Raw genomic sequence first — 11,453 nt, forward strand, 5'->3', positions numbered from 1 at the left:
GCGAACTTTCATAACGGCGCTAGTGTCCTAGCCACCATGCTAACTGCGGTGGTAACTGTGAAAAAACATGCTGTCACGTCTTTAATTCCACAGCTATCATGACACTGTTTCTCAAACAGTCCCTGCTGACTGTGTGTGGAAGCTGGGGGGAAGCTAGCTGCTTCCGTGTAGCTTCAAGCTGTTGAATTAGCAACGCAGTTTGGAAACAAGACCGGGGAACCGCTGCGCTAAGAAACGATAACATAAGCATTATGACCCGCTGGGTGACACTTTATTTTGTTGAGTTGCCATCATACACTGTGTGTGTGAAAAGCCGGGAGCAGGTAAATAATGAACGTGGACTTCTTCGTGAGAACTCATGAGGTAGGCTTCTCTCTTTCTTAGTGTACAGTCCTCAGCAACACGTTCTTCGTCATTCAGTGGACTTCTGCGTGTTTTAACTTTATAATATGTCTCTTTAAGTTGAGATTCGCTTCAGTGATTCCATGTGCTCATGTTGTTTCTCCCTCTGTTTTGCAGCGAACTCCCATCTCTCACAAAGTCATCGAGAAATGAAGACGGGACCGAATTAACCGCTGCCTAAACGAACTAGGGAAAAGAGTACTGATGGCAATGGCAAAACAGGTATTGTAATGATATAATATTTGTGTATTGACTTATCATTTATACTATATTGATGCATTTTTACAACTGATCGATGGATGCTTATAGCAATTCTGCTGATGGAAGGTTAATATTTGCAGTCGTTCATCTTGTAATTAGGGCCCGAGCACCGAATGGTGAGAGGCCCTATTGAAATTGTAGGCATTATTCTTATTATTATTATTAGGGCCCGAGCACCGAAAGGTGAGAGGCCCTATTGAAATTGTAAGGATTTTTATTAGGGCCCGAGCACCGAAATCGGTGGGAGGCCCTATTGAAATTGAAATGATTATTATTATTATTATTATTATTATTTTTCTTAGCTTAAATGAATTGTCTTTTTGAGGGCTTTAATGTGCTCAAAAAGTTGTAGGAGTTTGCAGTAAATTCGAAGGCGGCGAAAATTTACGTATTCTGGAGTATTTTGAAAAGGGCGTGGCAAAATGGCTCAAGAGCGCCACCTACGGAAAAGCCCCTCATTTAGCATTCACCGATCTTCAAAAAAAACAAAGACTATTGTGTATCATGACTAGATGCACAAAAAAGTCCATCAGTGCATTATGAATAACGCAACAGGAAGCCCGCCAGTTTGACTTTAGTGGCCATTTTGGTCATATTCGATATTTTTTGTTTTAAGTACTCCTCCTACAGCTTTCATCAAATCAACTTACAATTTAGACGATCGTCATCACAACAAAATGGAGATCTAAAGTTATTGAAGGATTAAGTTTTAGCAAAACCGTCTGACAGTGGTGTGGCCTCAAAGTTTGATTAAACGCCATCAAAACACGGGCTCCTGTATCTTGGACATATTTTGTCCAATCGAGTCCAAACTATACACATAAGACAAGAGTCGCGACCTGAAGACATCGGTACAGAAATCGTGACTTAAAATCACAGCGTCCCCTGGTGGCAACAGCAAATGTCTTGTTTTTCTATGTGTTACAGTTTGATTCACTACTCGTAGGGCCTTCATTAAATCAACGTAAACATTTTATGCATGTGTTCAAAACAAGATGAAGATCTAAAGTTAACGAAATTGCAACTTTTCATAATACTGTGTGACCGTGGTGTGGCTTCCAGTTTGAGGAATGAAAACATCTATATCTGGCAGATGTGCTGCAATATTTAGTCACTAGATGGCAGTGTCAGACCATGCTTTGTGTTATCTCTGCATTAACAGACTGTGTTTACAGGCTGGCCAACTTTAGAGGAGAATTAAACCTTTTACAGCATTGCTCAAACTTTGGTTTTAGTCTCAATCGCTAAGTTCTTCCTTCATAACAACTCTGAGGGGGGTGTATTTTATTTTAACTCCCTCGTTTAAGCGATATAGATGTTTGAAATTCACGTGACGTCACAGGGACGCGCGCCCACTTCCTGGTGCCATGCTAAGGTTTCAGCTCAATAGAGTGAGCAGCACACGCCTCATCAGATTGTCCGCGGCTTCCACTCCCATATCGTATGAGAAACACGGTTTGAAGTTCTGCTTGTTCTCCTGAGGGACACGTCAAAGACGTCTGCGCTCTGTGGTAAGTCACGTTAAGTATTTTATTTCGATGTGATTCGCAGGGTGCCTTTGAATCAGCCGTGATAGCTAAGGGATGCTAATCCGGGAGCTACATACCAGCTCAGTGTATATCAACGGGTTCGATGCGAATGCCAGCTGTTACCGAAACAACCGCCATGAACCCAGGTCCACCAAGCAGAGATAAGCGTTCGTTTATAAGGATGAATCTGAGACAGGAGACTGTGTGTCGGCTTCTTTTTCGCTAGCGCCGGAGGCTAACTAGCTCGCTAACAAGCAAGCTAACAATATCTTCGCATGGGTGCAGTAACTGTTCTTCGATTCGATTGGGGTTATTACCGACAAACACCGACATGAAACGACATGAGCGGGTCCACCCAGCAGATATAAGCGTTACTTTATGCGGATGACTCTGAGACAGGAGACTGTGTGTCGGCTTGTAAGTTAGTTTCGCTAGCGGGCTAGCGATGCTAACTGAAACCTGAGAAACCTGAGTGTTTAAAGTCACATCTGCATTGCAAGAGCAGCTGTTCAAAGGAGCATTACGTGTCCTAAAGCTCTTTCTTCAGAGTAGTGTTGTAACGTGTTACAGTGAAAAGTAACCGTGTCTCCCACCTTCAGTATTTAAATCGTTAATCTCAGACAGTGTCATACAGAATTGTAGGCTAATATGCACTACCTATTTCCTAAGCTGAAATGATTATGATCTCATTAACTTTGAATTAATATTTTATTATTACCATGTAAAAGTCTGTTAAGCAGATAACATGGCACATGTATGACTTAACATATCTGTGTATTTGTGTTCAATGTTCCTCTAGGATGTCCAGCGTGAGACACAACTTGAATCCAACCAGACTGAACACTGACTCCAGGTACAGACCTGTTTTCATTACTTACAAAGTATTGCACATAATACATAATGTGTTAAATTATAATGCAATACTTTTAATGTGAAATAGCTCCATACTAAACATTCATTGTCATGGTAGTGCACGTTTTAATCCAAAAGCATATTCAAATACATAGTTGAATATCCACCGAAAATAAGAATACACACTTTGTTCATATGTAACTCTAATAAATACTGTATAAGTTACATTTTGCTCCGGAATTGAACTGTGTTAAAGCGGTTCACATGGAAAATATATGTTCAATTATGTGAAGGGTGATTTTCATTACTATTATACTAATGGAGATTTAGCACTTGCTACACATTGTAAGAGCAGCTGTGCAAAGGAGCACTACGTATCCTACGGCTCTTTATTCAGAGTCACAGTGTTGATGTCCTGTCACGTGTTACAGTGAAAAATAACCGTGTCTACTAGTGTTTACATCGTTAATCTCAGACAGACTTCCCTGAATTATTTTGTTAAATATAAATACATTATAGCCTTGTAACTTTACTAGAACAGACAGTGTTCATAGAGAATTTGAAAATGATGTACACTACCTATTTCCTAAGATGAAATGATTATGATCTGATTATTTTTATGTTTCCTCTCATTTTATTAGGGACGGACGAGCCTGAAGGACACAGCTGTGATGACCAATTGACCATGTTTTGTCTCTTATGGCAAAGCAGAAATATTAAACACTGGGTTCTTATCTAAAGTGTATCAAATCAGAAAGCAAAAGATACACATTGTTGTTATAAGTTTTTATTATTTTAACCAACCATAATGAAGATAGAAATGAATTCTTATCCATGCCACTTAGCAATGACTGCCACCACCAAACAGTTGCAGGCCATCTTTATTTAAGGGAGGAATTTAGAAGTGTTGTGTAGCTTCTGATGATGATGCAGTCGTCCACGTGTTGACCACCATGTTGCTGCTGACGACGTCAGGTGCTGCAGTTCCTCATCTATGAAGAGAAGAAACGCACTGTTAAAGAATGTTTTGAGTTGTGTATGAAGCACAACAGATTTCAGATAGAACCGTTGTACTGTGGTCTGGGTTTGTATCCTAATGGTTAAATGCACATATTTTAAGTTGCTTTTGATAAAAGTACTGAAAGAAATACAACATTGTAAAAATAGATAGAATGTCTTTCTACCTCATCTGTAATATTCAAGGTGATAATCTCCCACAGAGCTATTGAAAACAGTCCACATCAAGTCTCTCCACTTCCCTCAGTGTGAAAACATAATTATATAATTAATTTGAGAACTGTTTACAACACTGATGTGTGGAGATTAAAATCATATCTAAACTGTCTAATCTACTGTAAAACTCCATGACATTCGCAGGCCATCTGTAGATAAGGGAGCAACGTATGGAGTGATGTGTAGAGGGCAGAAACTTGGACTATGGGCAGAGAAGGTCTCTGGTTCGTCTCCGGTTCGACTCCACGGAGAGACAACAAAAGACAAACCTGGATTGATCTGTCCAAAAATCCAAGAGTCTCCCTACCCTCTCTAGTGCCCCTGAGCAAGGCACCTCACTCCCCCAACATCTGCTCCGTGAGCGCCGTACATGGTCGCTCACTGCTCTGTGTGTCCTGCACCAGATGGGTAAAAAGCAGAGATTAAATTTCCCTACCTGCATGAGTGTGCCTTTGCATGTCTGTGCATGTGTTTGGGACGAATAAATGGATCTTAATCTTAATCTTTTAATCTTAATCAGTTGTCTTCCAGTTGACCAGCATGAAGCTGCAAATCTCCACCATGTTGCTGCTGAGGACATCAGGAGCTGCATTAATGAGGAGCAGAAGCGCACTGTTATGAATGTTTTGTGTTGTGTATGAAGCACCACATATTTCAGATAGAACCGATGTACTGGGGTCTGGGTTTGTATACTAATGGTTAAATGCACATACTTTAAATCGCTTTTGATAAAACGTGAGAAAGAAATACAACATTGTACACAGATAAAATGTCTTTCTACCTCATCTGTAATATTCAAGGTGATGATCTCCCACAGAGCTGTTGATAACAGTCCACATCAAGTCTCTCCACTTCCCTCAGTGTGAAAACATAATTATATAATTAACTGGAGAAGTGTTTACAACACTGATGTGTGGACATTATAATCTTATCTATACTGTCTAATTGACTCTACAACTCCATGACAGACTAAATTAACGATGTGAAAATAGTAATGGTGGATATATCAGCCTGTATCAGAATAATGGTGAAACATAGTTATTATCACATGCAACTTACACATGTAGCGTATTGATATTAACTTATTAAAATAAAACAAAGTCACAGCCAAACATACGACTCTGCAGTTAACTTGCTTCAATGTGTTCATTAGACGTGTTAAATAAACTAACTTTTATAACAATTTTATATTAAAAAAGCCTTGAGGCATGTAAGTATATGGTGATAGTTAAAGCAATAGGTTTGGTTGTATGGTTTCAAGGTTACTTACCTCTAGTTAATAGAGCCTCCTGCTGGCTACAGGAAGTGAAGCAATAATCCTTGCCGCAGTGCACAAACGCATGCAACGCAGAGACGAGCGCTTGGTCATTGAACGTTCTCTCTTCACCGACCGCAACAGAATAGAAATTGCCTGTGCTCGGGCCCGTTAGTGCTACAACGTAGCCCTAGTTAGGGCCCGAGCACCGAAATCGGTGGGAGGCCCTATTGAAATTGAAATGATTATTATTATTATTATTATTATTATTTTTCTTAGCTTAAATGAATTGGCTTTTTGAGGGCTTTAATGTGCTCAAAAAGTTGTAGGAGTTTGCAGTAAATTCGAAGGCGGCGAAAATTTACGTATTCTGGAGTATTTTGAAAAGGGCGTGGCAAAATGGCTCAAGAGCGCCACCTACGGAAAAGCCCCTCATTTAGCATTCACCGATCTTCAAAAAAAACAAAGACTATTTTGTATCATGACTAGATGCACAAAAAAGTCCATCAGTGCATTATGAATAACGCAACAGGAAGCCCGCCAGTTTGACTTTAGTGGCCATTTTGGTCATATTCCATATTTTTTCTTTGATGTACTTGTCGTACAGCTTTCATCAGATCAACTTCAAATTTAGACGATCGTCATCACAACAAATTGGAGATCTAAAGTTATTGAAGGATTACGTTTTAGCAAAACCGTCTGACCGTGGTGTGGCGTTAAAGTTTGATGAAACGCCATCAAAACACAAGCTTCCATATTTCAGACATAGTTTGTCCAATTGAGTCCAAACTAGACACATACGACAAGAGTCGCGACCAGAAGACATCACTGCAGAAATTGTGACTTACAATCACAGCGCCCCCTGGTGGCAACAGGAAATGTCTTGTTTTTAAGACGTGTTATGTTTTTATGTACTACTCGGAGAGCTTTCATCAGATCAACTTAAAAATTAGATGAGACTCTACAAAACAAGATGAAGATCTAAAGTTATCAAAATTTAAACTTTTCATCAATCCGTGTGACCGTGGTGAGGCTTAAAATCTTGATGTGCAAAATGAAAAGACCTGTTTTCATTTCAACCATGTATGTGTTTCATGGTCTTATACTGACCTCTAGTGGCTTTATATTGCCGGCACAACCTACTTGTACCGCAATATTAAGTCACTAGAGGGCAGTGTAGGATCATGGTTTGACCAAGGCACAAATTGTGTCACCTAAGGCAGGGGTAGGCAACCTTTACTATTTCCTCCACTCTTCCCCCAATTTAAAGCTGTCTGTTGCCGCACAACATATTTGATAACACAGGTTATAAAGTTATATATATATATATATATATATATAGTCATGCAATATATATAAAAACTATAGTTTGTTGCATTTATTAAATAATAGAACGACAATAAAGACAACTGTTGACATTTAACTGCTATTTTTACCTGTTACAAAATAGGAAAACACCAAACTCTGACCATGGCGTGGAGTCAAAGTCTGATCACACGCCATCAAAACACGAGTGTCTGTATCTTGGACATATTTGGTCCAATCAACTCCAAACTAGACATGTAAGACAAGGGTCGCGACCTGATGACATCTACAAAGACATCATGACTTAAAATCCTAGCGCCACTGGCTACAGGAAGTGAAGCGTTTATTGTTGCTGCAGAGCTTAAAACGCACGCAAGGCAGAGACATGCGCTTGGTCATCGATCGTTCTCTCTCCCCCGACCGCAACAGACTTGAAATTGCCTGTGCTCGACCACTCTTCCCCCAATTTAAAGCTGTCTGGTGCCACACAACATATTTGATAACACAGGTTATAAAGTTATATATATATATATATATATATATATATATATATATATATATAGTCATACAATATATATAAAAACTATAGTTTGTTGCATTTATTAAATAATAGAACGACAATAAAGACAACTGTTGACATTTAACTGCTATTTTTACCTGTTACAAAATAGGAAAACACCAAACTCTAACCATGGCGTGGAGTCAAAGTCTGATCACACGCCATCAAAACACGAGTGTCTGTATCTTGGACATATTTGGTCCAATCAACTCCAAACTAGACATGTAAGACAAGGGTCGCGACCTGATGACATCTACAAAGACATCATGACTTAAAATCCTAGCGCCACCTGCTGGCTACAGGATGTGAAGCGTTTCTTGTTGCTGCAGAGCTTAAAACGCACGCAAGGCAGAGACATGCGCTTGGTCATTGATCGTTCTCTCTTCCCCGACCGCAACAGACATGAAATTGCCTGTGCTTGACCACTCTTCCCCCAATTTAAAGCTGTCTGGTGCCGCACAACATTATTGATAACACAGGTTATAAAGTTATATATATATATATAAAAACTATAGTTTGTTGCATTTATTAAATAATAGAACGACAATAAAGACAACTGTTGACATTTAACTGCTATTTTTACCTGTTACAAAATAGGAAAACACCAAACTCTGACCATGGCGTGGAGTCAAAGTCTGATCACACGCCATCAAAACACGAGTGTCTGTATCTTGGACATATTTGGTCCAATCAACTCCAAACTAGACATGTAAGACAAGGGTCGCGACCTGATGACATCTACACAGACATCATGACTTAAAATCCTAGCGCCACTGGCTACAGGAAGTGAAGCGTTCATTGTTGCTGCAGAGCTTAAAACGCACGCAAGGCAGAGACATGCGCTTGGTCATCGATCGTTCTCTCTCCCCCGACCGCAACAGACTTGAAATTGCCTGTGCTCGACCACTCTTCCCCCAATTTAAAGCTGTCTGGTGCCGCACAACATATTTGATAACACAGGTTATAAAGTTATATATATGTATATAGACATACAATATATATAAAAACTATAGTTTGTTGCATTTATTAAATAATAGAACGACAATAAAGACAACTGTTGACATTTAACTGCTATTTTTACCTGTTACAAAATAGGAAAACACTAAACTCTTACCATGGCGTGGAGTCAAAGTCTGATCACACGCCATCAAAACACGAGCGTCTGTATCTTGGACATATTTGGTCCAATCAACTCCAAACTAGACATGTAAGACAAGAGTCGCGACCTGATGACATCTACAAAGACACCATGACTTAAAATCCTAGCGCCACCTGCTGGCTACAGGAAGTGAAGCGTTTATTCTTGCTGCAGAGCTTAAAACGCAAGCAAGGCAGAGACGTGCGCTTGGTCATCGATCGCTCTCTCTTCCCCGACCGCAACAGACTTGAAATTGCCTGTGCTCGGGCCCGTTAGTGCTACAACGTAGCCCTAGTTATTATTATTATTTCCCTTCGGGGGGCTTTTTCAGGGTCTAGACATGCTCAAAAAGTTGTGAAACTTTGCAGGAAATTCAAGGTCTGCGGACAATTTAGTATTCTGGAGTAATTTGAATTGGGCGTGGCAAAATGGCTCAACAGCGCCCCCTGGAACCAGCCCCTAGGTTTCCACATAAGCGATTTTCCCCAAAATCTAGACACTGGTGTAACGTGACTAATCATAGAAAAAAGTCTATTGGAGCATTATGAAAAATGCAACAGGAAGTCCGCCATTTTGCTTTTAGTGGCCATTTTGGCAATATCCCACATTTTTACTTTTACGTACTTGTCCCAGGGCTTTCATCAGATCAACTTCAAATTCAGATGAGTGTCATCACAACAAGATGGAGATAAAAAATGATTGAGGGATTTTTTTTTTATCACACCGTGTGACCGTGGCATGGCGTTAAAAATTGGTTACACGCCATCAAAACACGGGCATCTGTATCTCGGACATACATGTTCCAATCAAGTCCAAACTAGACATGTAAGACAATAGTCCCCGCCTGATGACATCTATGCATAAATGATGACTTAAAACCGCAGCGCCCCCTGGTGGCAACAGGAAATGTCTTGTTTTTTGCTTGTCTTACACTTGGATGAATTTCTCCTCATCCACTGACCTCAACCATGTCAAACTGTATCAAATGGGTCCCAAGACATTGACAATGAAGACATAAGATTACCGTGACTTTTCGTCAAACGCCATATGAATGGCGTGGCATTAAAGTTCATCAACTCGCCGTGAAACACGAAATTGCTGTAACTTCAGTGTTCATGATTCTATCTCTCTCAAACTACATGTGTGTAACAACAGCCCCCCCCTGAAGATATTCATATGGTTTTAAGAAATGGGCGTGGCAAAAAAACTGACCAGCGCCCCCTATAGGGCAACCCCGGCACTACGATGGCCGACATTTATACAAATCTATCGGGACATGTGTCGTTTCATAACAAACAAAAAAATATCTTGGATAGGTATGCTTGACCAAACAGGGAGGCCGCCATTTTGGATTAAGTGGCCATTTTTTTTCCATATTCCACATTTTTACTTGATGCACTTGTCCCAGGGCTTTCATCAGATTAACTTCAAATTAAGATCAGTGCCATCACAACAAGATGGAGATAAAAAGTGATTAAGAGATTGACCTTTCGTCACACCGTGTGACCGTGGCGTGGCGTCTTGAGTTTGATTAAACGCCATCAAAACACGAGGTTCTGTATCTCGGACATACATTGTCCAATCGAGTCCAAACTAGACATGTAAGACAAGGGTGCCATCCTGATGACATCTACACAGAAATTATGACTTGAAATTACAGCGCCCCCTGGTGGCTACAGGAAGTGACATGTTTTATACTTTGATGAACTGCTCCTGGCTGATTTACAATATACAGCTCAAATCAGATCAGTCAAGTCATTAGATCATGGTCAGAATTGTGACGTTTCCTCAAACCGTGTAAACATTGATGTGCGGCGAAGGATTTTCCTTCGCCAAAGGACACGATGTTATCATAACTCCACTGTGCATTGTCCTATCACTACAAAACTTCTGTCACATGATAAGAGTACAAGCCTGAACAGCTCTATGTGTCAATATTTCCTCAGTGTCATAGCGCCACCTACTGATTCGCCAGGAAACAGGAAGTACTTTGTTAATCCACTCTGCATTATCCAACCGGCTCCAAACTACTGACCTATGATCACAATACTATTCTGAACAGCTCCACATATAAATATTAGTTCAGGGTCATAGCGCCACCTACTGATCAGTGTGAAAATTAAGTTGTGTTAACATTGTCCAATTGACACAAAATTGCTCACGCTACATCAGAGCGCCTACATGAACAGATATATATGTCTGTGCGTAATAATAGTGATGGCGCCACCTACTGGCAAACCTACTGCCGCAGAGCGCAAAACGCATTTAACGTGGAGAAGTGCATGCTCGATCGATGATGTGCGCTTGGTCATCGATCGCTCTCTCCACCGACCGCAACAGGCTTCAACGTGCGGGTGCTCGGGCCCGCAAGTGCTACAACGTAGCCCTAGTTAGGGCCCGAGCACCGAAATCGGTGGGAGGCCCTATTGAAATTGAAATGATTATTATTATTATTATTATTATTATTTTTCTTAGCTTAAATGAATTGGCTTTTTGAGGGCTTTAATGTGCTCAAAAAGTTGTAGGAGTTTGCAGTAAATTCGAAGGCGGCGAAAATTTACGTATTCTGGAGTATTTTGAAAAGGGCGTGGCAAAATGGCTCAAGAGCGCCACCTACGGAAAAGCCCCTCATTTAGCATTCACCGATCTTCAAAAAAAACAAAGACTATTGTGTATCATGACTAGATGCACAAAAAAGTCCATCAGTGCATTATGAATAACGCAACAGGAAGCCCGCCAGTTTGACTTTAGTGGCCATTTTGGTCATATTCCATATTTTTTCTTTGATGTACTTGTCGTACAGCTTTCATCAGATCAACTTCAAATTTAGACGATCGTCATCACAACAAATTGGAGATCTAAAGTTATTGAAGGATTACGTTTTAGCAAAACCGTCTGACCGTGGTGTGGCGTTAAAGT

The 11,453-nt window shown here is 40.4% G+C and overlaps 1 long non-coding RNA gene across 1 annotated transcript; it reads left to right on the forward strand.

Moving 5' to 3' along the window:
• Window positions 1-2,816: 2,816 nt before the first annotated feature.
• On the forward strand, window positions 2,817-5,389 carry LOC128436610 (uncharacterized). The gene is made up of 2 exons (XR_008338094.1): window positions 2,817-3,045; window positions 3,686-5,389. It is a non-coding gene; the product is annotated as an uncharacterized LOC128436610 (long non-coding RNA).
• The last annotated feature ends 6,064 nt before the right edge of the window (window positions 5,390-11,453 follow it).

Source organism: Pleuronectes platessa, chromosome 3, assembly GCF_947347685.1.
Source record: "Pleuronectes platessa chromosome 3, fPlePla1.1, whole genome shotgun sequence".
Taxonomy (NCBI): Eukaryota; Metazoa; Chordata; class Actinopteri; order Pleuronectiformes; family Pleuronectidae; genus Pleuronectes; species Pleuronectes platessa.